The sequence below is a fragment of the Cherax quadricarinatus genome, chromosome 49 (genome assembly GCF_038502225.1).
Source record: "Cherax quadricarinatus isolate ZL_2023a chromosome 49, ASM3850222v1, whole genome shotgun sequence".
Taxonomy (NCBI): domain Eukaryota; kingdom Metazoa; phylum Arthropoda; class Malacostraca; order Decapoda; family Parastacidae; genus Cherax; species Cherax quadricarinatus.
Window position 1 is genome coordinate 15,631,891 of NC_091340.1, and position 25,216 is coordinate 15,657,106.

At 44.3% G+C, this 25,216-nt stretch overlaps 2 non-coding genes and 1 pseudogene across 2 annotated transcripts; all 3 read left to right on the forward strand.

Annotated features, from left to right (window-relative positions):
• Positions 1-7,937, forward strand: part of LOC128696931 (Y+L amino acid transporter 2-like) — a 78,854-nt pseudogene extending 70,917 nt beyond the window's left edge.
• Positions 7,938-21,405: 13,468 nt separating this feature from the next.
• Positions 21,406-21,478, forward strand: TRNAF-GAA (transfer RNA phenylalanine (anticodon GAA)). Its single transcript has one exon. It is a non-coding gene; the product is annotated as a tRNA-Phe (tRNA).
• A 91-nt stretch (positions 21,479-21,569) lies between these two features.
• TRNAC-GCA (transfer RNA cysteine (anticodon GCA)) lies at positions 21,570-21,641 on the forward strand. Its single transcript has one exon. It is a non-coding gene; the product is annotated as a tRNA-Cys (tRNA).
• Positions 21,642-25,216: the final 3,575 nt, after the last annotated feature.

Genomic DNA, 25,216 nt, shown 5'->3' on the forward strand with positions numbered 1-25,216 from the left:
TCACGAATGCGCTTGGAATTTCTCTATTCTTTCACAGTGGTTGTTTTGCATATATATATAAAACACGGGGAGAAGACTTGGGACTCATCCTCAATCCCTCCAAGTGTGAAATCATCACAGCAAACCAGGAAATAATCAATGCTGTGTGAAGCATCCTCCCGGAAGTCTCTACTACCACTCCGTCCAACAGTACCCTCTTGGGAGCACTGCTGGGTCACCAGGCCATTGACACAGTCCTCAAGGACAAATTGAATGACCTGATGAGAATGGAGGAGAGAATAAGCGATCTTGATGCACATGATGCTCTGTATCTCCTCACAAGGTGTCTTACTATGCCAAGACTCACTTACTTCCTGAGGTGTGCACCCGCTTTTGACAACCCAACACTCGGTGAATATTATGCACACCTGAGGTCAACCCTTAAGAAGGCACTGAACCTGTCACTAGAGGATCAGCAATGGGATCAGGCAGCCCTCACAGTGCGACTGGGAGGTATAGGGGTGCGCAAAGCAACGCATGTTGCTTTACCTGCTTTTCTGTCTTCGTGTTTGGCTTCCAGTGCATTAGTCAAGAAGATTGTCCCTGAACGCTTGAGAGACGTGGTAGGAGCTCAAGACCCCAGGTTTACTGAAGCAGCGATTCGGTGGGACACCCTTACAGACTCCGCCAGTAGACCAGCTCCTCCCAAAGAGCACAAACAGTCCCACTGGGACAAACCGATCATGGAAAAAATCGCCAACACAATGCTCTCCAACGCTTCAGGAAAGGACAAAGCTCGTCTCCTGGCAGTGAAGGCACCACAGTCAGGAGATTTCCTGTTAGCTGTTCCCAATTCTTCCTTGGGCACCCGTCTCGACCCACAGGCCATTCGGATTGGTGTTGCTCTTTGCCTAGCTGCCCCCATCCTCACCGAACATAGGTGTATTTGCGGCAGGGCGACAGCTGATCAATTCGGACTTCATGGTCTCGTGTGCCACACAGCAGAAGGGAAGTATGCCAGACATGAGGTCAATGACATCATAAAGAGAAGCCTCGCCACAGCCCGTTGCCCAGCTCAACGGGAACCCCAAGTACAGAGGTCCGATGGAAGTCAAAAGCATCCTGATGGAGCCACTATGCTACCCTGGAAGGATGGAAAGCAGATTGCCTGGGACTATACCTGTGCCGCCACATTGGCAGACACCTACTTGCCATACTCCGTAGTGGAAGGGGGTGGAGCTGCCAGCCACAGAGAGACCCAGAAGATCCGAAAATATGAAGACCTTTCCCCTTGCTATAACTTCATTTCAATAGGGTCGGAGACCCTTGGAGCATGGGGCAAGTGTGCTCTAAAGTTCCTTAAAGAGCTGGGTGAAAAGCTCATCATAGAAACCAAAAACCACAGGGCGACCAGCTTCCTCTTTTAGAGACTCAGAGTTGTGATCCAGAGAGGAAATGCCTGCAGCATTCTGAGCACGCGGCCCACCGCCGGGGAGCTGGACGAAGTATTCGAGATGTAGCTCTGAGTTACCTATGCTGTTTTGCTTTCTGTTGTATTTTTGTGAATGTTTGGCCAATGTATTTTGTCTTTTATATATATATATATATATATATATATATATATATATATATATATATATATATATATATATATATATATATATATATATGTCGTGCCGAATATGTAAAACTGGTCAATTAGCAAGAACTCATTTAAAATTAAGTCCTTTCTGGAATTTTCTCTTATACGTTTAAAGATATATTTTTTTCATTAATGTTAGTGCAAAAATTTTTAATTTTACACCAAAAGAATCTTAGAAAACTTACCTAACCTTATTATAACAAGAGCAATTTATTTTAGCCTAACCCAACTAAATATATTTTAATATGTTTACAATAATTTAGTACTAAACAAACACAATCAAATATATTTTTTTCGTTAGGTTCAGAATGATTTTGGCGAAATTATTGCATACACAAATTTTCACTTGTCCTATATGGCAAGATGAGCGTTGTTATTTAAGCCAAGATCGCAAGTTCTGCCTATTCGGCACGACATATATATATATATATATATATATATATATATATATATATATATATATATATATATATATATATATATATATATATATATATATATATATATATATATCTAATATACATACATACATATATATATATATATATATATATATATATATATATATATATATATATATATATATATATATAATATACATACATATATATATATATATATATATATATATATATATATATAGATATATATATATATATATATATATATATATATATATATGTATGTATGTATATTAGATATATATATATATATATATATATATATATATATATATATATATATATATATATATATATATATATATATATATGTCGTGCCGAATAGGCACGTCGGCCGTTTCCCACCGAGGCAGGTTGACCAAAGAAGAAAGAAAAACCCAAAAAGAAAGAAAAATACTTTCCTTATCATTCAACATTTTCACATCACTCATACATAATCACTGTCTTTGCAGAGGCACTCACATACGACAGTTTAGACGTCCCTCTAAACTGCCAATATCCCAAACCTCTCCTTTAAAGTGCAGGCACTGTACTTCCCATTTCCAGGACTCAAGTCCGGCTAACCGGTTTCCCTGAATGCTTCACACAGCATTACCCTGCTCACACTCGAACAGCTCGTCAGGTCCCAAAAACCATTCGTCTCCATTCACTCTTATTTAACACTATCACTCACGCTTGCTGGAAGCCCAAGCCCCTCGTCCACAAAACCTCCTTTACCCTCTTCCTCCAACCTATTCGGGGAAGAACCTTACCCCGCCTTCCTTCCTCTACAGATTTATACGCTCTCCGAGTCATTCTACTTTGATCCATTCTAAATGACCAAACTACCTCAACAACCCCTCTTCAGCCCTCCTTTCCAGTAACTCCACACCTCCTAATTTCCCAACTAAGAATTTTCTGCATAACATTTACACCACACAATGCCCTTAGACACGACATCTCCACTGCCTCCAACCGCCTCCTCGCTGCAGCATTTACAACCCAAGCTTCACACCCATATAAGAGTGTTGGTACCACTATACTCTCCTACATTCCCTTCTTTGCCTCCATGGATAACGTTTTCTTTTTCTTTTTTTTTTTGTCTCCACTGATGCCTCAACGCACCACTCACCTTTTTTCCTTCATGAATTCTATGGTTAACCTTATCCTTCATAAACCTATCCGCTGATAAATCAGCTCCCAAATATATGAAAACATTCACTTCTTCTATACTCCCTCTCTCCAGTATGATATCCAAATTTTCATTATCTAAATCGTTTGATACACTCATTACCTTACTTTTATTTATGTTCACTTTCAATTTTTTACCTTTACACACCTTCCCAAACTCATCTACTGATCTTTGCAACTTTTCTTTAGAATCTCCCATAAGCACAGTATCATCAGCAAAAAGTAACTGTGTCAATTCCCGTTTTGTATTTGATTCCCGATAATTTAATCCCACCCCTCTCCCGAACACCCTAGTATTTACTTCTTTTAAAACCCCATCTATAAATGTATTAAACAACCATGGTGACATTACACATCCCTGTCTAAGACCTACTTTTACCGGGAAGTATTCTCCCTCTCTTCTACACACCCTAACCTGAGCCTCACTATCCTCATAAAAACTCTTAACATCATTTAGTAACTTACCACCTATTCCATATACTTGCAACATCTGCCACATTGCTCCCCTATCCACTCTATCATATGCCTTTTCTAAATCCATAAATGCAATGAAAACTTTCCTACCTTTATCTAAATACCGTTCACATATATGCTTCAATGTATACACCTGATATACATATCCAATACCCATTCTAAAGCCTCTTCGCTCATCTGCAGTCCTGTTCTCTGTCTTACCTCTAATTCTTTCAATAATAACCCTACCGTACACTTTACCTGGAATGGTTGGTATTTTTGTTTAAAAATGTATGAAAGAGGTGAAGGTACCTAGGGATTGACAGAATGCATATGTAGTTCCTTTATATATATAGGGAAGGAGGGTAAAAAAGATTGTGAAACTTATAGGGGAATAAGTTTATTCCCCTATAATTTTTACAATATCTTTTGTCCCCCTTCCCTATATACAAAAGAATTATATACTCTCTCTGCCAATCCCTAGGTACTTTCCCCTACCAGTATTAGATGCTTCCGTTACCTGGAGTTTACCTGGAGAGAGTTCCGGGGGTCAACGCCCCCGCGGCCCGGTCTGTGACCAGGCCTCCTGGTAGCCGATACTTCCGGTAGGAGATGCTTCCGGTAGATGCTACCAGTAGCAGATGCTTCCGGCAGATGCTATCAGTAGTAGATGCTTCCGGTAGCAGATGTTCCCATGGATACACCTACATCTATATATATATATTTACATCCTTTAACGTCTTAACAAACTCGGATGTTTTGATATGTTGATCTGTCTGCTTCTCCAATAACAAACTAAAGACAGGATCGATTAAGCTTTATCCAGGAAATCCACAAATGATTTTTACAGACTGAAATGCAGTATTTTATAATGGTTTAAGTAGGCACATAAATGTTATAAGCTGTCACTGATAATCACCTATAAAGATTTAACTCTGGAGAAAGCAGCAGTACCATCTAACTTATTGTGGCAGCCAAGAATAAAAATCCACGTTGCTCTCTCTCTTACATCATGACATGCTTTGCAACGGCTATGCTAATTTTAGTCATTCTCTTCTTTACAAGGTGTGGATCGGTTTCCCCATAATATTCTTGAACGTCAGTGTGTTCGTGACGGTGCTTCCAGTCATCCGTCAACCTCTGGAGGTGATGATGGCAGTGATCATCATCATCACAGGTCTTCCAGTCTACTACTTCACCATCCACAGACACAACAAACCAAAGAAGTTACTCCAGGTTATGGGTTAGTCAGCCAGACACTCTGAACCAAGCTTAATAATTGCAATATTATTATTATTATTATTATTATTATTATTATTATTATTATTATTATTATTATTATTATTATTAATTTTAGCCATATTTACCATCTCTCACTATGGTATAGTAAATAAAAAACTTTACCATCATTTATTCACTTGCTGTCTTGCCAGAAGTGTTTGTACCTCGCAGTTCAAACAACCTTCCTAACTGCAACTTTCCCACCCCTTGTTCCCACCCCTTGTTCCCACCCCTTGTTCCTACCCCTTGTTCCCACCCCTTGTTCCCACCCCTTGTTCCCACCCCTTGTTCCCACCCCTTGTTCCCACCCCTTGTTCCCACCCCTTGTTCCCACCCCTTGTTCCCACCCCTTGTTCCTACCCCTTGTTCCCACCCCCTGTTCCCACCCCTTGTTCCCACCCCTTGTTCCTACCCCTTGTTCCCACCCCATGTTCCCACCCCTTGTTCCCACCCCTTCTTCCCACCCCTTCTTCCCACCCCTTCTTCCCACCCCTTCTTCCCACCCCTTGTTCCCACACCTTGTTCCCACCCCTTGTTCCCACCCCTTGTTCCCACCCCTTCTTCCCACCCCTTCTTCCCACCCCTTCTTCCCACCCCTTGTTCCCACCCCTTGTTCCCACCCCTTGTTCCCACCCCTTGTTCCCACCCCTTGTTCCCACCCCTTGTTCCTACCCCTTGTTCCCACCCCCTGTTCCCACCCCTTGTTCCCACCCCTTGTTCCTACCCCTTGTTCCCACCCCCTGTTCCCACCCCTTCTTCCCACCCCTTCTTCCCACCCCTTCTTCCCACCCCTTCTTCCCACCCCTTCTTCCCACCCCTTGTTCCCACACCTTGTTCCCACCCCTTGTTCCCACCCCTTGTTCCCACCCCTTCTTCCCACCCCTTCTTCCCACCCCTTCTTCCCACCCCTTGTTCCCACCCCTTGTTCCCACCCCTTGTTCCCACCCCTTGTTCCCACCCCTTGTTCCCACCCCTTGTTCCCACCCCTTGTTCCCACCCCTTGTTCCCACCCCTTGTTCCCACCCCCTGTTCCCACCCCTTGTTCCCACCCCTTGTTCCTACCCCTTGTTCCCACCCCCTGTTCCCACCCCTTGTTCCCACCCCTTCTTCCCACCCCTTCTTCCCACCCCTTCTTCCCACCCCTTCTTCCCACCCCTTGTTCCCACACCTTGTTCCCACCCCTTGTTCCCACCCCTTGTTCCCACCCCTTCTTCCCACCCCTTCTTCCCACCCCTTGTTCCCACCCCTTGTTCCCACCCCCTGTTCCCACCCCCTGTTCCCACCCCTTGTTCCCACCCCTTCTTCCCACCCCTTGTTCCCACCCATTGTTCCCACCATTTGTTCCCACCCCTTGTTCCCACCCCTTGTTCCCACCCCTTGTTCCCACCCCTTGTTCCCACCCCCTGTTCCCACCCCTTGTTCCCACCCCTTCTTCCCACCCCTTGTTCCCACCCCTTGTTCCCACCCCTTGTTCCCACCCCTTGTTCCCACCCCTTGTTCCCACCCCCTGTTCCCACCCCTTCTTCCCACCCCTTGTTCCCACCCCTTGTTCCCACCCCTTGTTCCCACCCCTTCTTCCCACCGCATCTTCTGAGTACAAGAGTATATAATAAATTTACATTGTTTATGTTAAATATATGTCAGGAATTTTTTATCTATGCTACTACGCTCAGTGATAATGAAGATATCTGCATAAAAAAAATATTTTTACTTATGGGATAAGGCATCTTTGGATACGGTAATTCCCAAGCAACAGAAACTTTTGCAACACTGGAAAGAAACTCTTTGAGCTCCTGTAGATGGAAAATTTGACTATATTTTCATCATCTTACCGAAGTTTCTTTGCTCAGGCTGACAGCTTCGAGCACTATGTAAACCCATCTTGTGTAAGGGAAAATTTCAGGGAGACATATCAAGGTTTTCGTTCCCACTATGTAACTGTCATAGAACAGAGTAACAACCACATTGTTGTTACCTCCAATTTTGCTAAATAATAAAAAAAAGAGTACAAGCATTGTTCTTTCCACTTCTTGACTCATTTCCCGTTACCTCATGTCTCTGAATTCATTCATAAATGGTATCTTGTTTACAATCAAACAACTCATCAAAGTCTATAAACACTTGTCTCCTGGTGATTAATCCTTCAAACTTGATAAAAAATGATCAGTCTTTTAATCTAGAACAGGTTTGGGTTAGGTAGAGATTTGCCTGTACTTCCGGCCCTGGTCTTCTCCAGATGGTGACCCGGCGAATCTAGATTATTATTATAATCAAAAAGAAGCGCTAAGCCACAAGGACGACGTGAGTCTAGAGACTTAATGGAACAGGAAGTAACATCTGCAAGATGTCACATGTCACTTCAAGTTCCAGTATATAAATCTAATACGTTTTCTTTAAGCTAAGAGACTGACCCTAGTTCATCAAGGTTGTGGAATTAGTCTCAAAATACCTCTAGACTTGGACTGTTTCCAGGACTTTTCTCGCTTTTGTTTTTGACTGACAAAGACTGCTGAGGAAGCGAAACATTTTGTTAATAAAGGTGACTGAATGTTGCACCTGTCTTACTCATTGTATTCCACTTATAATGAGATATTTGGTACTTGATTGACACGGCAACACCATGGTATTATGGTATCATGGTAAAAGGGTTGTCTTCAGCAACTCTTGTTAACAACTGTTTAGCATAATCTACTCCACTAGTGAGCCCAGCTCACATGTGACTTAATTCTAAACTGCTGCATCTGATCACCTTCCCTTAATTAAGGCTGAGGGACAATTGATACTATGTACAAATTTTAAAAATGTTATGCTAAATGTACTCATGGAGCTCCAAGTTCTCTTTAACTTATTATAAAAGTTGCGACTATTAATACATATGTATATTCTTTTCAGACAAAATGGAGTACTTGTGTCAGCTGCTGTTTCTTACAGTGCCGGAGGAGGACGTGTGAGCCACTACACAAGATTTCTCTGTTGTGCTGTCGAAATGGACGGAATTCTTGTTCAGTAGCCTGACACTGTGTGTTTAGTAACTGTAAACTTGACCAGTTCTGCTTCGCACTGGTGAACACTCCTCCAGATGGATCGAAAAAACTGGAACCGACCTCCGCATGAATCAGATACATGATCTATGTCAAGTAAGGCAACAGTGGCACTTCTCCGCTCCATGGAATATTACCCCATTCCAAACTACCATTCCTCCATTTCCCCCCAAACTACTTCTTAAATCACAACCAAAACTTCGCCTTGAAGCCAAACATGAGGCCTTAAGCTGTATTGATAACTTAGTCACACAGCAAATTATTTACGCTGATGGTTCTGTTCACCAGTCCACTGGTGCAGCTGGTAGTGCTGCTGTTGTCGTACAGAGTGATGGCTCTCTTAAAGAAATTGGAGCACGCATCAATAATTGGGCCTCTACCCTTCAGACAGAACTGTTTGCCATACTCCTTGCACTGAAATGCATCTATGTATCAAAGATTGACAGTTTAATTGTAACTGATTCTCTGTCATCCATAAATGCTCTCAACTCATTAAGCATAAATTGTGGCATGCTTGTGTCAGAAGCCAGACATAGGTATGGTAGGATTGTGGACAGTGGTGTCAGAGTGCACATGCTGTGGATTCCATCTCACATTGGTCTTCAGATGCATGATAGAACTGATAGATTGGCTAAGCTGTATGCTTTCAAAGAGGGAGTAGATTACAATCTTGGGTTGTCAGGTAGTAGTTTGAGAACAATAATACGAAAAGAACTTCAACTGAATTTTATGGACTTAAGGCTCAGGGAGATTGACACCAGTGAGTCCATCTATCATCATTCTATCATGCAGGATAAGCCACATGTCTATGGTGCATCCAACAAAATAAGCAGACTCTTGGATGTCACTACTGCCCGGCTCCGGCTGGGTTACAAGTATCTTTGGCAGGTTAAATCACCACCACCAGATGTAGACCAAACGAAATGTAAACTTTGCCAGATGGACTATTGTCACACCTTGTGTCATTATGTACTGGAGTGCGTCACCCCCTGCGTCATTATGTACTGGAGTGCGTCACACCCTGCGTCATTATGTACTGGAGTGCGTCACACCTTGCGTCATTATGTACTGGAGTGCGATAAAATTAATGAATTTAGAAACAACTCACTCAGAAGTGTTCAAGAAATGGCAAAGTATTTTATCCACAGTGGTATATTGCAGACCATTCTGGAGAAATACCCTGACTTTGCTAGCTGTAAATAAAGTATTACCACATGTGTGCATGTGTGCATGTGTGTGTGTGTGTGTGTGTTTGTGTTTGTGTGTGTGTGTGTGTGTGTGTGTGTGTGTGTGTGTGTGTGTGTGTGTGTGTGTGTGCATTCACCTAGTTGAGATTGCAGGGGTCGAGTCCAAGCTCCTGTGTGTTTACCTGGAGTTTACCTGGAGAGAGTTCCGGGGGTCAACGCCCCCGCGGCCCGGTCTGTGACCAGGCCTCCTGGTGGATCAGAGCCTGATCAACCGGGCTGTTGCTGCTGGCTGCACGCAAACCAACGTACGAGCCACAGCCCGGCTGATCAGGAACTGACTTTAGGTGCTTGTCCAGTGCTTGTGTGTGTGTGTGTGTGTGTGTGTGTGTGTGTGTGTGTGTGTGTGTGTGTGTGCGTGTTTGTGTGTGTGTTTGTGTGTGCGTGTTAGTTACCATTTTGTCCTAGGCACATGTCGATTAGACACTAGGCCTGTTGTATTTGCGAGTGTGTGTGTGTGTGTGTGTGTGTGTGTGTGTGTGTGTGTGTGTGTGTGTGTGTGTGTGTGTGTGTGTGTGTGTGTGTATGAGTGTGTGTGTGTGTATGAGTGGGTGTGTGTGTGTACTCACCTATTTGTACTCACCTATTTGTGGTTGCAGGGGTCGAGTCTTAGCTCCTGGCCCCGCCTCTTCACCGGTTGCTCTTCACCGGTATGAGTGTGTGTGCGTGTGTGTGTATGAGTTTGTGTATGTGTGTGTGTGTGTGAATTTGTATATGTGTGTGTGTATGTGTGTGTGTGTGTGTGTGTGTGTGTGTGTGTGTGTGTGTGTGTGTGTGTGTGTGTGTGACTCAACAATCAATATTTGCACCAATAACTCACTACAGTTGTGACCGGGTGTGGAAGTGTGAATTGCTCATTACACTATAATTTGTTCATGATTGTAGCCATGTATAAACGTAAGTAACCATTCTTACAGTACTCATTACCTTTGTAACTTGTGAGTTCATTACCTTGTACCTAGTTCAGCCATCAAAACTTTGGACCCCGGTCCCTGGACCCATTGTGTACCTCTGTAATCTGTAAATACCTTTGTAACTTGTCATGATTGTGACTAGACCTACCCGGAGTTCATTACCTTTGTAATTTGTGAGTTCATTACCTTTGTAAATTGTGAATTCATTACCTCTGTAACTTGCTCAGCTATCAAAACTTTGGAGTCCAGTCCCTGGACCAATTATGTACCTCTGTAATCTTTTGACTACCGCCCACAGGATGGGTATGGGGTGCATAATAAACATTAAACTAACTCCCAGTGAATGGTAGATTCAGCAGTTGTGCTGCTGTCTTCTACAGTCGAACGGGGACTCATTCAGATACAAAACTCTTTTAATATGCCTATAAGGCGTCCAGCGTGGACACATGAACGCTACTGAATAAACAAAAGTTTGTCAATGTGTATGCAGGAGCTCTTCGGACCTCACATACTGAACACTTGCTGAGGAAATCAGTCTGATTCAGGCAATGAGAGTGAGTGGAAACAGGTATCTCCTAGGGAAGCTACATACTACCTGCAGTGTCACTTCTTGTGAATATAGTTTATAATGTTTTATATGCTATGTAGTTTATCGTGTTTTAGCAGATGAAGAGCTATAATATGTTGAAATTCCTTGAAATCCTAATTTTATTTATGCAATCAGTTCTCTTGTCCACTTGTAGGGCACAGCAGGCTATTAAATATTCTCTCTTAATAAAAGTTGCCAGGGAGTTACACACACATGGAGACACACACACACATGCACACACACACACACACACACACACACACACACACACACACACACACACACACACACACACACACACACACACACACACACATGGTGAGTGCAGACGTGGGGGCACAAGGCTCCGAGAACCTTAGTGCAGTAACTGCTAGCAGTAATCATCGGTAGTGACAACGTCAGCGAACAATCCTACGAGTGATAACTAAAGTTATTAGTTAAAAAAAGTCGAGAGGAAGTCTGAAATCATTAATATTTCAAAGTGCCAAACCGTTGGGGGTCTACTAGGGACTGTTGCCACACAGATTCAAACATACAAAGATCAAAGTGAGTGTGGAAGCGGGTGTTCAAGAATTACCAGTGTTTGATTAACAAGTGAAATGTGGGGCACCATACGGTGAGAGTGAAAAAGTTAATAAGCAAAAGGAGAAAGAAAAAATAAAATATATAACAAGGGAAGGTGGCAGTAGTAGGCCTGCTGAAGCAGTGACATCACAACAAGTTGTGTGCCATTATACATATATAATGTGAAGTGTATATAATGTGAAGTGTATATTATCATAATTGAAAAGTGAAATCTCGTGAGGAACGCGGGATGTATGAGCATACATGGTTATAAACATCACGGGTGAAGGATCTCCAAAATAGTGATTTAAGGCCTATGTACGACGACTACATCATCAGCATCTGGCAACTTGTCACCGCACCGCTGCCAGTGCAAGTATTGCTCACCTGTTGAGGTTGTATGTTGCAGGGTTCTGAGTTCTGGTCTTGCATTACTGTTAGATACTGGTCACTCACTCCTGCAAGCTATTACAGAATTAGAGTAGAAATAGCATAGACGAGAGTGCAAGGAGTAAAGCGGTAGCGAGGGATAACGTCAGACACTTAAGCTGAGACAAGCTAAATTTTACAACCTAGCTACTTTCTGTATTTTATAAGTAGAATCGATAAGTGTTAGAAGTATTGGTAAGCTTTAGAATTACTGGTATTTACCACTATTTATTAGCAGTATGAATACTTAGAAGTGGGGGCGCATACACACACAGAAGGCAGAGAACACATGAAAATAGGGAGATTAGTCGCAGAGCCAGGAACGAGTATGCACAGGTAAGGAGGGAGGCCCAGCGACAGTATGAAAATAACATAGCATCGAAAATCAAGACTGACCCGAAACTGTTGTGTAGCCACATCAGGAGGAAGACAACAGTCAAAGACCAGGTGATCAGACTGAGGACAGAAGGTGGAGAACTCACAAGAAATTATCAGAAGGTATGTGAGGAGCTAAACAGGAGATTTAAGGAAGTATTTACAGTAGAGACAGGAAGGGCTCTGGGAAGACAGCATAGAAGGGAACATCAAGAGGGAATATACCAACAAGTGTTGGATGACATACATACAACCAAGGAGGAGGTGCAGAAGCTGCTAAGTGACCTTGATACCTCAATGGCGATGGGACCAGACAACATCTCCCCATGGGTCCTTAGAGAAGGAGCAGAGATGCTGTGCATGCCCCTACCACAATTTTCAACACATCCCTTGAAACTGGGCAACTACCTGAGAAATGGAGACAGCAAATGTAGTCCCCATATATAAGAAAGGAAACAGAAATGAGGCACTAAACTACAGACCTGTGTCTCTGACGTGTATTGTGTGCAAAGTCATGGAGAAGATTATCAGGAGGAGAGTGGTGGAACACCTGGAACAGAACAAGATTATAAATGAAAACCAGCATGGGTTCATGGAAGGCAAATCCTGTGTCACAAACCTTCTGGAGTTTTATGACAAGGTAACAGAAGAAAGACATGAGAGAGAGGGGTAAGTTGTCTGCATTTTCCTAGACTGCAGGAAGGCCTTTGACACAGTTCCCCACAAGAGATTAGTGCAGAAGCTGGAGGATCAGGCGCAAATAACAGGGAAGGCACTGCAGTGGATCAGGGAATACCTGACAGGGAGGCAACAACGAGTCATGGTACGTGAAGAGGTATCACAGTGGGCGCCTGTGACGAGCGGGGTCCCACAGGGGTCAGTTATAGGACCAGTGCTATTTTTAATATATGCAAACGACATGATGGAAGGAATAGACTCTGAAGTGTCCCTATTCGCAGATGATGTGAAGCTGATGAAAAGAGTTAAATCGGATGAGGATGAGGCAGGACTGCAAAGAGACCTGGACAGGCTGGACATGTGGTCCAGAAACTGGCTTCTCGAATTCAACCCTGCCAAATGCAAAGTCATGAAGATTGGGGAGGGGCAAAGAAGACCGCAGACAGAGTATAGGCTAGGTGGACAAAGACTACAGACCTCACTCAGGGAGAAAGACCTTGGGGTGACCATAACACCGAGCACGTCACCGGAGGCACACATCAACCAAATATCTGCTGCAGCATATGGGCGCCTGGCAAACCTGAGAATAGCATTCCGATATCTTAATAAGGAATCGTTCAAGACACTGTACACTGTGTATGTTAGGCCCATACTGGAGTATGCAGCACCAGTCTGGAACCTACACCTGGTCAAGCACATCAAGAAGTTAGAGAAAGTACAAAGGTTTGCAACAAGGCTAGTCCCAGAGGTCAGGGGAATGTCGTACAAGGAAAGGTTGAAGAAAATTGGACTGACGACACTGGAGGACAGAAGGGTCAGGGGAGACATGATAACGACATACAAGATACTGCGGGGAATAGACAAGGTGGACAGAGATAGGATGTTCCAGAGAGGGGACACAGGGGCAAGGGGTCACAACTGGAAGCTGAAGACTCAGACGAGTCACAGGGACGTTAGGAAGTATTTTTTCAGTCATAGAGTCGTCAGGAAGTGGAATAGCCTAGCAAGTGAAGTAGTAGAGGCAGGAACCATACATAGTTTTAAGAAGAGGTATGACAAAGCTCAGGAAGCAGAGGGGGAGAGGGCCTAGTAGCGATCAGTGAAGAGGCGGGGCCAGGAGCTGAGTCTCGACCCCTGCAACCACAATTAAGTGAGTACACGTACACACACAGGAACAAGCACTTGTAAAAGCTGTAGTACACATGCAAACACACACACACACACACACACACACACACACACACACACACACACACACACACACACACAGGAACAAGCACTTGTGAAAGCTGTAGTACACACGCAAACGCACACACATACACAGGATTTCACACCTTCCTGTGAACTGACAATCTAAACCTCACTCCTTCTCTCTCTCTCCCTCTCTCACTACCTGTCTCCCTCTCTACCTATCTCTCTCTACCTATCTCACTCTTTACCTATCTCTCTACCTATCTCTCTCTCTCCACCTATCTCTCTCCCCCCCTCTCCCATCTCTCCCCTCTAACATCTCTTCTCTCTAACACCTCCCCCCCTCTAACATCTCTCCCCCTCTAACATCTCTCCCCTCTCATTATCTCTCCCCTCTCCCTTTTCCCATCTCTCTCTCCTCCTTCCCTCTCTCTCTCCCCCTATCCTCTCTCTCCCCTCTCTCTCTTCTATCTCCCCCCTCTTTCCCCCTTCTCCCCCTCTCTCTCTCTCTCTCTCTCTCTCTCTCCCCCCTCTCTCTCCCCTCTCTTTGCCCTCTCTCTCTCTCTCTCTCTCTCTCTCTCTCTCACTCTCTCTCTTCACCCATTTCCCTTTTCACTCTCCCCCTCTCTCCTACTACCTTTCCCTTCTCTCTTTTTATTTTTTATTTTTTTTTACACAGGGTTTGACAAGGTTAAGGATCCCTAGCATTATTGACAAGCTATTTACAGGTTAAGGATTCCTAACTTTATTGGCAAGCTAAGAGCTGTTACCTACATCAGCTCATTTGAAAGCATTTTTATTGTTATGAGGCATACAAGTAGGGAACAGGATGAAGTTGGAGCCATCTGTGGGCCAGCATTTTCATTTGATCAACTGACTTTGTCTCGTTGACATCATTATACTATACGAATGTGTTCCATACTCGAGTCATCCTGGGTATATATGATCTCAGATGGAGTGATGTTCTGGAGAAGGGTACAGCGAGTGAAGTTGCTGCTTTCTGCCCGTCTTGTGGCATAAAAGCTTGTTTCACGCTGTCCTCGAAGTGGATCCAAGTGTGGTACTTTGACAATGTTGGCCTTGTACATAACAGTAAGGCCACCCACATCCCTCCTATGTTGAAGGCTCTGCTGAAATGACAGATCTATCCAGGATGGGTCCAGGCGAGAGATGAGACGTCTTGCTCTGTTCTCTACTCTGTCAAGCAGTCGCAGATGAGAGGAGGGGGCAGGCAAACCAAGAAAGTGGAGCATACTCAAGGTGTGAGCGTACTTGTGCCTCGTACAGAAATTTGCAACCCCTTCTGTCAAGCAGATGCGAGATACGGTGAAGTGCTGTAAGCTTCCTGCCTGCCTTGTTTGCAAGATTTACAACATGGTTCTTCATGGTTAGTTTGGAGTCAAATTTCATCCCTCTCTCTCTCTCTCTCTCTCTCTCTCTCTCTCTCTCTCTCCCTTTTTCCTTCTCACTCTCCCCCTCTCTCTCTCTCTCTACCTTCCCTTCTCTCTCTCTCTCTCTCTCTCTCTATCTATCTATCTATCTATCTCTTCCCCATTTTCCCTTCTCACTCTCCCCCTCTCCTGCCCTTCCCTTCTCTCTCTTTCCCCCTCTCTCTCACTCTCTCCCCCTTTCCCTTCTCACTCTCCCCCTCTCTCCTTCTGCCTTTCCCTTCTCTCTCTCTCTCTCTCACAAAAAATAAATGGTGGTGATGCGCAGGAACCAGGGATCAGATGAGAATGGTTCTGGTAGGGAGGAGTGGATGGAGGAGCAGTGAAAAAGGATGGAACAAGTGTGGGAGAGAAAATTAGGAGAGCTTTCTGAAAAAATGGAGAAAGAGCTCTCTGTGAAATTGGAAAAGAGGTTGGAGAAGGAGACAAAGAATTGGGAGGCACAAGTTGAAACTGTAGTGGCCAGGATAAGGGTCCTAGAAGTTGAGATAAATAGGCTGAAGCGAGTTACAGGGGCAGTGACCAGAGAAGACACAGCATATGAAGCTGAGAGGCCGAACAGGAAGGAAGGAGATATGAATTATGCTAAGGTCATATCAGCCTGCCAAGAAGGGCCATGGAGTGATAGGGAAGAACAGCTGGGTGCAGATGGAGAGGGTGATAGGTCGAATGCTGAGGAACAACCATGCTACCAAGAGCCACTGGAAAAATTAAGGGAGAAAATGACCACATACAGACAGGATCCAGAGTCACAGAGGGTGAGGCAATGGGAGGAAGAAAGGGCAAAATCAGTGTTTATCCATGGGCTTCAGCAGAGAGAGGAAAGGACACACACTGAAAGGCGGCAGGAAGAAAGAAAGGAGATTGAGAAAATCGTCACAGAAATAGGTGAAGAAGAGATGGACGAGATTGTATATTTTCAGAGAATATGGGGGGGGGTACTCGAAGGGGGGAAACCAACCGATCAAGCTGATTCTCAGGACAGAAACAGTGTGGAACAGGATCCTCCAAGAGAAACCACGGTTGAAATACTCGGAAGAGTACAAGAGGGTGTTCCTAGACAGAGATAGAACACAAACAGAACGACAGCAGTTGAGGGAGAGGACAAAAAAGCAAAAGGAGCTAGGAAAGGAGACAAGGATGGAACCAGCAGAGGTCAGTCAGAGCAGAGCAGAGCAGCAAGGGCAAGCACACACACAACTATCCTCAGAACTCCACAACCTATCACACCATTCCAACACAAACTACAATCCATACCCACAGCTTATACCAAACACCGAGCTATAGAATCCCACAGTACGCTACAAGGTCTCTCACCTTCACAGACCCCCCAAACCACAGTGTTGGAAAGGAAACTGAAGGTATGGTACACAAACACTGATGGAATAACAAATAAGTGGGAGGAGTGGCACGAAAGAGTCAAAGAGGCATCACCGGACATCATAGCTCTCACAGAAACCAAGCTTACAGGTATGATAACAGATGCCATCTTTCCAACGGGATACCAGATCTTGAGGAAAGACAGAGGGAACAGGGGGGGTGGAGGAGTGGCATTGCTGATCAAAAACCAATGGAATTTTAATGAGCTGGAGAGAGGAGATAGCGGAGAAGAAAGTGATTATATAGCGGGAACGCTTCACTCTGGAGGTCTCAAGGTGGTAATAGCAGTGATGTATAACCCACCACAGAACAGCAGGAGGCCAAGGCAAGAGTACGACGAGAGCAATAGAGCGATGGTTGACACACTGACTGCAGTGGCCAGAAGAGCTCATGCATGCAGGGCAAAGCTCCTGATCATGGGTGACTTTAACCACAAGGAGATCGATTGGGAGAACTTGGAGCCACATGAGGGCCAAGATACATGGAGGGCTAAGATGATGGAGGTGGTACTGGAAAACTTCATGCACCAACACGTAAGGGACACTACAAGAGAGAGAGGAGAGGATGAACCAGCAAGACTGGACTTAGTATTCACCTTGAGTAGTGCAGATATTGAGGACATCACATATGAAAGACCCCTTGGGGCCAGAGATCATGTGGTTTTAAGCTTCGAATACACAGTAGAGCTACAAGTGGAGGGGGAAGCAGGAAGGCCAGTACGAATGAAGCCAAACTACAAGAAAGCGGACTACACGGGAATGAGGAACTTCCTGAATGGGGTTCAGTGGGACAGAGAACTGGCAGGGAAGCCAGTTAATGAGATGATGGAATATGTAGCAACAATGTGCAAGGAGGCTGAGGAGAGGTTTGTACCCAAGGGAAACAGGAATAATGAAAAAGCCAGGATGAGCCTATGGTTCACCCAAGGGTGCAGGGAGGCAAAAACCAAGTGTGCTAGGGAATGGAAGAAATATAGAAGACAAAGGACCCAGGAGAATAAGGAGAGCAGTCATATTGCCAGAAACGAATATGCACAGATAAGAAGGGAGGCCCAAAGACGATATGAAAACAACATAGCAGCAAAAGCCAAATCTGACCCAAAACTGTTATACAGCCACATCAGGAGGAAAACAACAGTCAAGGACCAGGTAATCAGGCTAAGGAAGGAAGGAAGGAGGAGAGACAACAAGAAATGACCGTGAAGTATGTGAGGAACTCAACAAGAGATTCAAAGAAGTGTTCACAGAGGAGACAGATTGGGCTCCAGAAAGACGGAGAGGTGGGGCACACCACCAAGTGCTGGACACAGTGCACACAACCGAGGAAGAAGTGAGGAGGCTTCTGAGTGAGCTAGATACCTCAAAGGCAATGGGGCCAGATAACATCTCCCCATGGGTCCTGAGAGAGGGAGCAGAGGCGCTAAGTGTACCCCTAACAACAATATTCAATACATCTATCAAAACAGGGAGATTGCCTGAGGCATGGAAGACAGCAAATGTAGACCCAATCTTTAAAAAAGGAGACAGACATGAAGCACTAAACTATAGACCAGTGTCACTGACATGTATAGTATGCAAAATCATGGAGAAGATTATCAGGAGAAGAGTGGTGGAACACCTAGAAAGGAATGATCTCATCAACAGCAGCCAACATGGTTTCAGGGACGGGAAATCCTGTGTCACAAACCTACTGGAGTTCTACGACATGGTGACAGCAGTAAGACAAGAGAGAGAGGGGTGGGTGGATTGCATATTCTTGGACTGCAAGAAGGCATTTGACACAGTTCCACGCAAGAGATTAGTGCAAAAAAATGGAGGACCAAGCAGGGATAACAGGGAAGGCACTACAATGGATCAGGGAATACTTGTCAGGAAGACAGCAGCGAGTCATGGTACGTGGCGAGATGTCAGAGTGGGCACCTGTGACCAGCGGGGTCCCACAGGGGTCAGTCCTAGGACCAGTGCTGTTTCTGGTATTTGTGAACGACATGAATGACGGAAGGAACAGACTCTGAGGTGTCCCTGTTTGCAGATGACGTGAAGTTGATGAGAAGAATTCACTCGATCGAAGACCAGGCAGAACTACAAAGGGATCTGGACAGGCCGCAGACCTGGTCCAGCAATTGGCTCCTGGAGTTCAATCCCACCAAGTGCAAAGTCATGAAGATTGGGGAAGGGCAAAGAAGGCCGCAGACGGAGTACAGTCTAGGGGGCCAGAGTCTACAAACCTCACTCAAGGAAAAAGATCTTGGGGTGAGTATAACACCAGGCACATCTCCTGAATCGCACATCAACCAAATAACGGCGGCAGCATATGGGCGCCTAGCAAACCTCAGAACAGCATTCCAACACCTTAATAAGGAATCGTTCAGGACCCTGTACACCGTGTACGTTAGGCCCATATTGGAGTATGCGGCACCAGTTTGGAACCCACACCTAGCCAAGCATGTAAAGAAACTAGAGAAAGTGCAAAGGTTTGCAACAAGACTAGTCCCAGAGCTAAGAGGTATGTCCTACGAGGAGAGGTTAAGGGAAATCAACCTGACAACACTGGAGGATAGGAGAGATAGGGGGGACATGATAACGACATACAAAATACTGAGAGGAATTGACAAAGTGGACAAAGACAGGATGTTCCAGAGATTGGACACAGTAACAACGGGACACAGTCGGAAGTTGAAGACACAGATGAATCATAGGGATGTTAGGAAGTATTTTTTCAGCCACAGGGTAGTCAGTAAGTGGAATAGTTTGGGAAGCGATGTAGTGGAGGCAGGATCCATACATAGCTTTAAGCAGAGGTATGATAAAGCTCACGGTTCAGGGAGAGTGACCTAGTAGCGACCAGTGAAGAGGCGGGGCCAGGAGCTCGGACTCGACCCCTGCAACCTCAACTAGGTGAGTACAACTAGGTGAATACACACACACACACACACACGACACAGGACTGGGTGGAGGTGTCAGACCTGCCCAGTGTTACCTCATCAGTCACCAGTGATACTGAACCTGAGAGACTGCTTCACCAGGCGGAAGCTCCATGGAGAAGCCCACCAACCCATCTAGCTCTGAAAAGCTCGGAATGTTCAAGCACAGGAGTGTCACAGTCACCGCCCACTACAGCCACCTTAATGGGCAGGCAGAGGCCGCTGTTTGTGTGGGCAAGACAGCCTGTTGACCGACATAGTCTCCAAAGCTCTCTTGCTGTATCTCAACACGAACCTATGAGACATAAACCGTCACCCGCGAAGTTGACTACTGGGAGACAGCTACGTGAGACTGTACTTGGCGACCACTGGAAGGAAATACTACATTGCAGGGATGTGCAGATGTTGGGGACCGCAGAGAAGACCAAAGATAAGGTGGTATAAACCTTGGTAATTGATACAGACATACTGGTTTAAAAGTCGTGAGAAAACACCAGGACATTAATTAGAATAAAAACGTATGTCCTAGTGTTTCTTCATGTGTCTCTTTAAACTAAAGACAAAGTGCCTGGCGTATGCTCGCTTTTCAAGTGGATGGATGTGGACGTTAGCATACAAGACCTCAACCAAAAGTTGTGGAACAGGACACATGTGACTGTTGAGGCCGGGAGGCTCTTGCAGTAACGAGTAATCTAGATGGAGGTAGCTACCTATCAGAAACTGATGTTAGCTGAGGCCCGCGCGTATTTCTAGGCCCTATACATCCATCGTGGGTCCCACAGAAGGGTCCACTATTGTGGATGAGTCCCCACAGCTCATGGATGACAGCCTGGTAATCCCTGGGTCTTCTAGGAGAGCAGAACCCGAAGAATAAAAAGCCAATCTCTCTTGAAGAATACATACAATCATCAGTTATCTTTGTACATTTCATGTCTTCGCCATGTTTATCATTTGACACGATGTATGCTATTGTTGATTTTGTGAACTTAACGATTAATAGGGTACCCGTCGTTAAATCAGTACCTTGGTTCACTGGCCAATCACAGACAAGCCCACCAAAGCTGAAGCAACATGGTTCACTTGTGGTAAGCTAATTCAGTTTTGCCTGAATTCCTGGTTGAGCACGGTGCATTCTCTGGCTTCTGCTTTGCCATTTTTGTCACCGTGGTGTACACTTACTATCTCACCTCTGTACATAGTGTACATACTTGTATATATCTGGAAAATTATATCTGGTGAAGGAAAATACAAGTCATATACTATTACTGAGTATTGTTTGCTGCACTTTGAATCCCATTATGACCAGGACGCAGATCAAGCTATACCTGTGTTCGTAACAGTGGTGCATTCTTTTAACCTTCAGATTATTTTATATTTTACATTTACAGAATTTGCTGAATAACTGAAGTGAAGTGAATGGAACTAGAGATTCACTGCCCATCATTATGAAATGTGCTAAATAAAACATTTCTGCAGAAAAATCAACAACATTAGACGTACCAATGTCGTCACTGCTAGACTCTGTAAGTATCTCTTTGCAAAGATTCCAGAAATTTTTAAAGCCACAGGTGTCCCAACTCTCAACCTGCCATATTAGAGACACGAAGACGTAGAATAAAACGTGTGGAAACTCTTCACGGGAAGCCTAGATAGCTCAGTTGGGAGAGCGTTAGACTGAAGATCTAAAGGTCCCCGGTTCGATCCCGGGTCTGGGCAGATAAATATTTTAATTATCATCACTCAGAAAGGTTGCCACTCGGTGAGCTGGTTACTGTGACCGCCTCTTGCTGAGTTAGATAAGAGAGCTGGGGGTGTAGCTCAGTGGTAGAGCATTCGACTGCAGATCGAGAGGTCCCTGGTTCAATCCCGGGCGCCCCCTCACTCTCTTTATGGGGATGTTAAACATTGTCACATGTGTAGGTAACACATGTTATTAATGTGTAGACGACACCTGTCACTCACATTCAGTGATTATCAGCTTGTAAAAGGTATGCTGTTGCATTATTACAAACCTTTTCTAGGACCATTACCTCACTTTCTGCTATTTCTCCATTCTTTCTCGCATTTCACTCATTTTCTTTTATATGCTTCTCTTCCTTCCTTACTTCTTACATGCTCTTTTCTCCTACCTTTCCTTTCCTAGCTTCTCTCTAGCACCTTAATTAAAACACATACAGAGATATTCAGTACAAGCAACAGAGAGAGAGAACCGGGGTTGGGGATGGTGGTGGGGGGTTGCATGTTGGGGGTGAGGAAGATAGTGTTGGTACCCAGGGATGAAGTTGATATCCTTGGAGTTAGTGAGAAGAGGAAAAACAAGCAGATGAAGAGGACCACGCTGTTGTTGTGACTATTTTCCCAGAGGTTTAGTAACCAAGTAAAGCAGAATAGTCGCTATAACTTATTGTAACTGAGGTGTTTCTATGGGACCCACAATACTTGGATAATATGGAAGTACCTATTTATGCTAGGTGGATAGGGACAACAGCTGCAAGCAAACATGCACACCATTTTCACTTGTGCTGGAATGTAACTTAGGTCCTTCAGATACGATATGAATGCGCTACCACGTGAACCATGAAGTTTAAAACAGAGGCGTCCTAGGGATGTCTCACTGGGTAATAAGGTAGCACAGAGTAGATATGAAAGAGGTCACAATGCCAGTCACTAGTAACGCTGCTGGGTGAAGCTTAAGAATAGAAGCAGAAGATTTTGTTGGGATTATATACCCGTGGTGTTAGTAACTAAGGATAACCTACTACAGTCATGTCATCAGATCGTTTGCCTTATTTTCGTTAGGGTCTTTTAATCCTCTGTCTAAGGATGCGACCAACACCACTCATCTAACACTCAGGTACCTATTTACTGCTAGGTGAACAAATGAGGAGTAATAAAATATGCTCATCGTTTCCCATCGTTGTTATGGATTCCATGTCACATCAGGGACAGAGTAGATGATAATCTTGGGCTGTCAGTTAGCAGTTGGAAAACAATAATTGGAAGAGAACTTTAACTAAATTTCATTGACTTGAGACTGAGGGACACTGACAGCTGTCAGGAGCTACAAGTCCATGATATGTCACACAAAATAAGCAGACTATTGGATGTCGCTACCACCAGGCTCAGGCTGGGTTATAAGTATCTCTGGGAGGTTGAATCACCACCACCAGCTAATGTAAACAAAACTGAATTTAAACTTTACCAGACGGACAATGGTCACACCTTGCATTATTTTGTGCTAGAATGTGATCAAGTTAATGAATACCGAGACAATATTTTCAGAAATATTGAAGAAATGTAAATTACTTAATCCATAGTGTCATATTACCAACAATTCTGGAAAAATGCTCTGATTTTGAAATGCCTACCGTAAATAACGCATAACCACTTCATTCCAGCATAAATAACTCATTACGACTGTAACCAGGTATGAACATGTAAACAGTTCATTACCAGTGTAACTTGAGCTCTCAGATCTTTGCTGCTCAGTCCCTGGACCCATTATATACCTCTGTAATCTTTCGACAGTCACCCACAGGATGGGTATTGGGTATACAATAAAGGTATTAAACTATCTCACGTTTCGCCCGTCCCTCAGTGAGAGCTCTGAAGCTGTTACCAACTGAGCCACGACCACTCGTAGAAGAAAACATATGTTAGGAATGCCTAGACATCTCACCTGGGAGAACGTCAGGGTGAAGATTTAAAGGTCCCCTGTTCGAGCCCGGATCTTGGCAGATTTAATGTTTCAAGTGACATAACACAGCATCCCATAACACGGGCGGGAATAAAACCCGCGATCAGAGAGTCATATAGCTCCAGACCGACGCCCTAGCCACTGAGTCAGCTGGTTACAATAAAATTCATCCAGTTAGTTACATTTATATAGCATAGGAAGGTTAGCATAAGCACCACTGTGGCCGCAAAGCCGTCATCATGACTCATAATGACGGCTTTGAGGGGACTTGAGCTAGAGTTTGTGACGGTCACGTTGGCGGGAGATTTGTCTGTAAAACCTTGCATTTGTGGTCACAGTGGTGCCTTTGCTAACCTTCCTATGGTGTATAAATATACCTAGTTGGATGAATCTTATTGTAGCCAACTGGCCCAGAGCCTAACCCTTCGGTCTGGAGTTTTACGTCTCTCTTACCGCGGGTTCAAGCCCCGCCTCTGGTATGGTTTGTTTGCAATCGTGTCATTACGATTTCGTGAATAACGCAGGATCCTTATTTCCCACACAGTGACCTGGGTATTATGACTGTCTCCTGCGGGAGGTGAGGCAGGAGGGAGCGCAGCATTCCACGGGTCCCTGGTTGGGGAGTTTTGGGTTATTGTTAATAAATGACTGTAGCCATAACCATCACCAGCTCTGCCCTCGATCAGAGAATGTCGAGTCCTCAGGTCAATATATATATTATGGTATAGTGAACGCTTACGTTAAGAACTTCCCTGGTGAGTTGTTGCAGTTCGCTTGTATAACACTGCTGTAAGTCTTGATACAAGCCCATTGGACCCTTTTGTTATATTAAGTCCAAAAAAAACACCTGTTCAAGTTTGAATAATTACAAAACATATGACTATATTGTTGTTTATTTACAAGTTTCCACTAGATGAAGGTTTAGCGCTTCTTTTTTGATCATAAACAAAATTCCACTAGATGATTTTGAGTATTAAATGTCTGGCTTATTCCAGGAGACAACTGGATGAAGAAACTGTCTTCGTGGAGATTGTAATACCAATGTTTTTGTATTAACGTTGGTAGAATTACCGACAATATGTTAAGTAAAAGGACACAAGTGCAACTAATTTAACATTTTACTGATCTAACGTTTCGCTTTCCAGGAGCTTTATCAATTCGTTACGGCTTGACAAAGCTCCTGGAGAGCGATACGTTGCCACAATAAAATGTCACGTTAGTTGCACTTGTGTCCTTTTACTTAACAATATTTTCTCTGTTTTCATTTCTTTAGCTGTTATATCCCTTACATCACCGTGTACAAGTACATAAAGTAAATGTATTGTTATTATTATTATTATAATCAAAAAGAAGCGCTAAGCCACAAGGGCTATATAGCACTGCAGGGTAGGGAAGGAAGCGAGGGTATTGGGCAGTAGAAGGGAGGAGGGATGATTAGTAGGTTACAGAAAACAGCGAGGCAGGGGATAGTGTGGGGGTAGAGGGCAGCAAGAGATTGAGGTAGAAAGGGCTGAAGGTATCATCAGAGCTTGTGAAGTAAATCAGTTGTTGTCAAAAAGTCAATGAGAGAGTCTGGATGAAAGGTGGGTCCATCAGCGAGAAGGGAAGGTAAAGAGAGAGCAGCGGAGCGAAGACGACGTTGGAGGTATATTCTGCGTGCTCGTTGATAAAGTGGGCAGTCTAATAGAATGTGGCTAACCGATAATGGAACCTGACAATTCTCACAAAGAGGAGCAGGGCGCCTCTCCATGAGATAA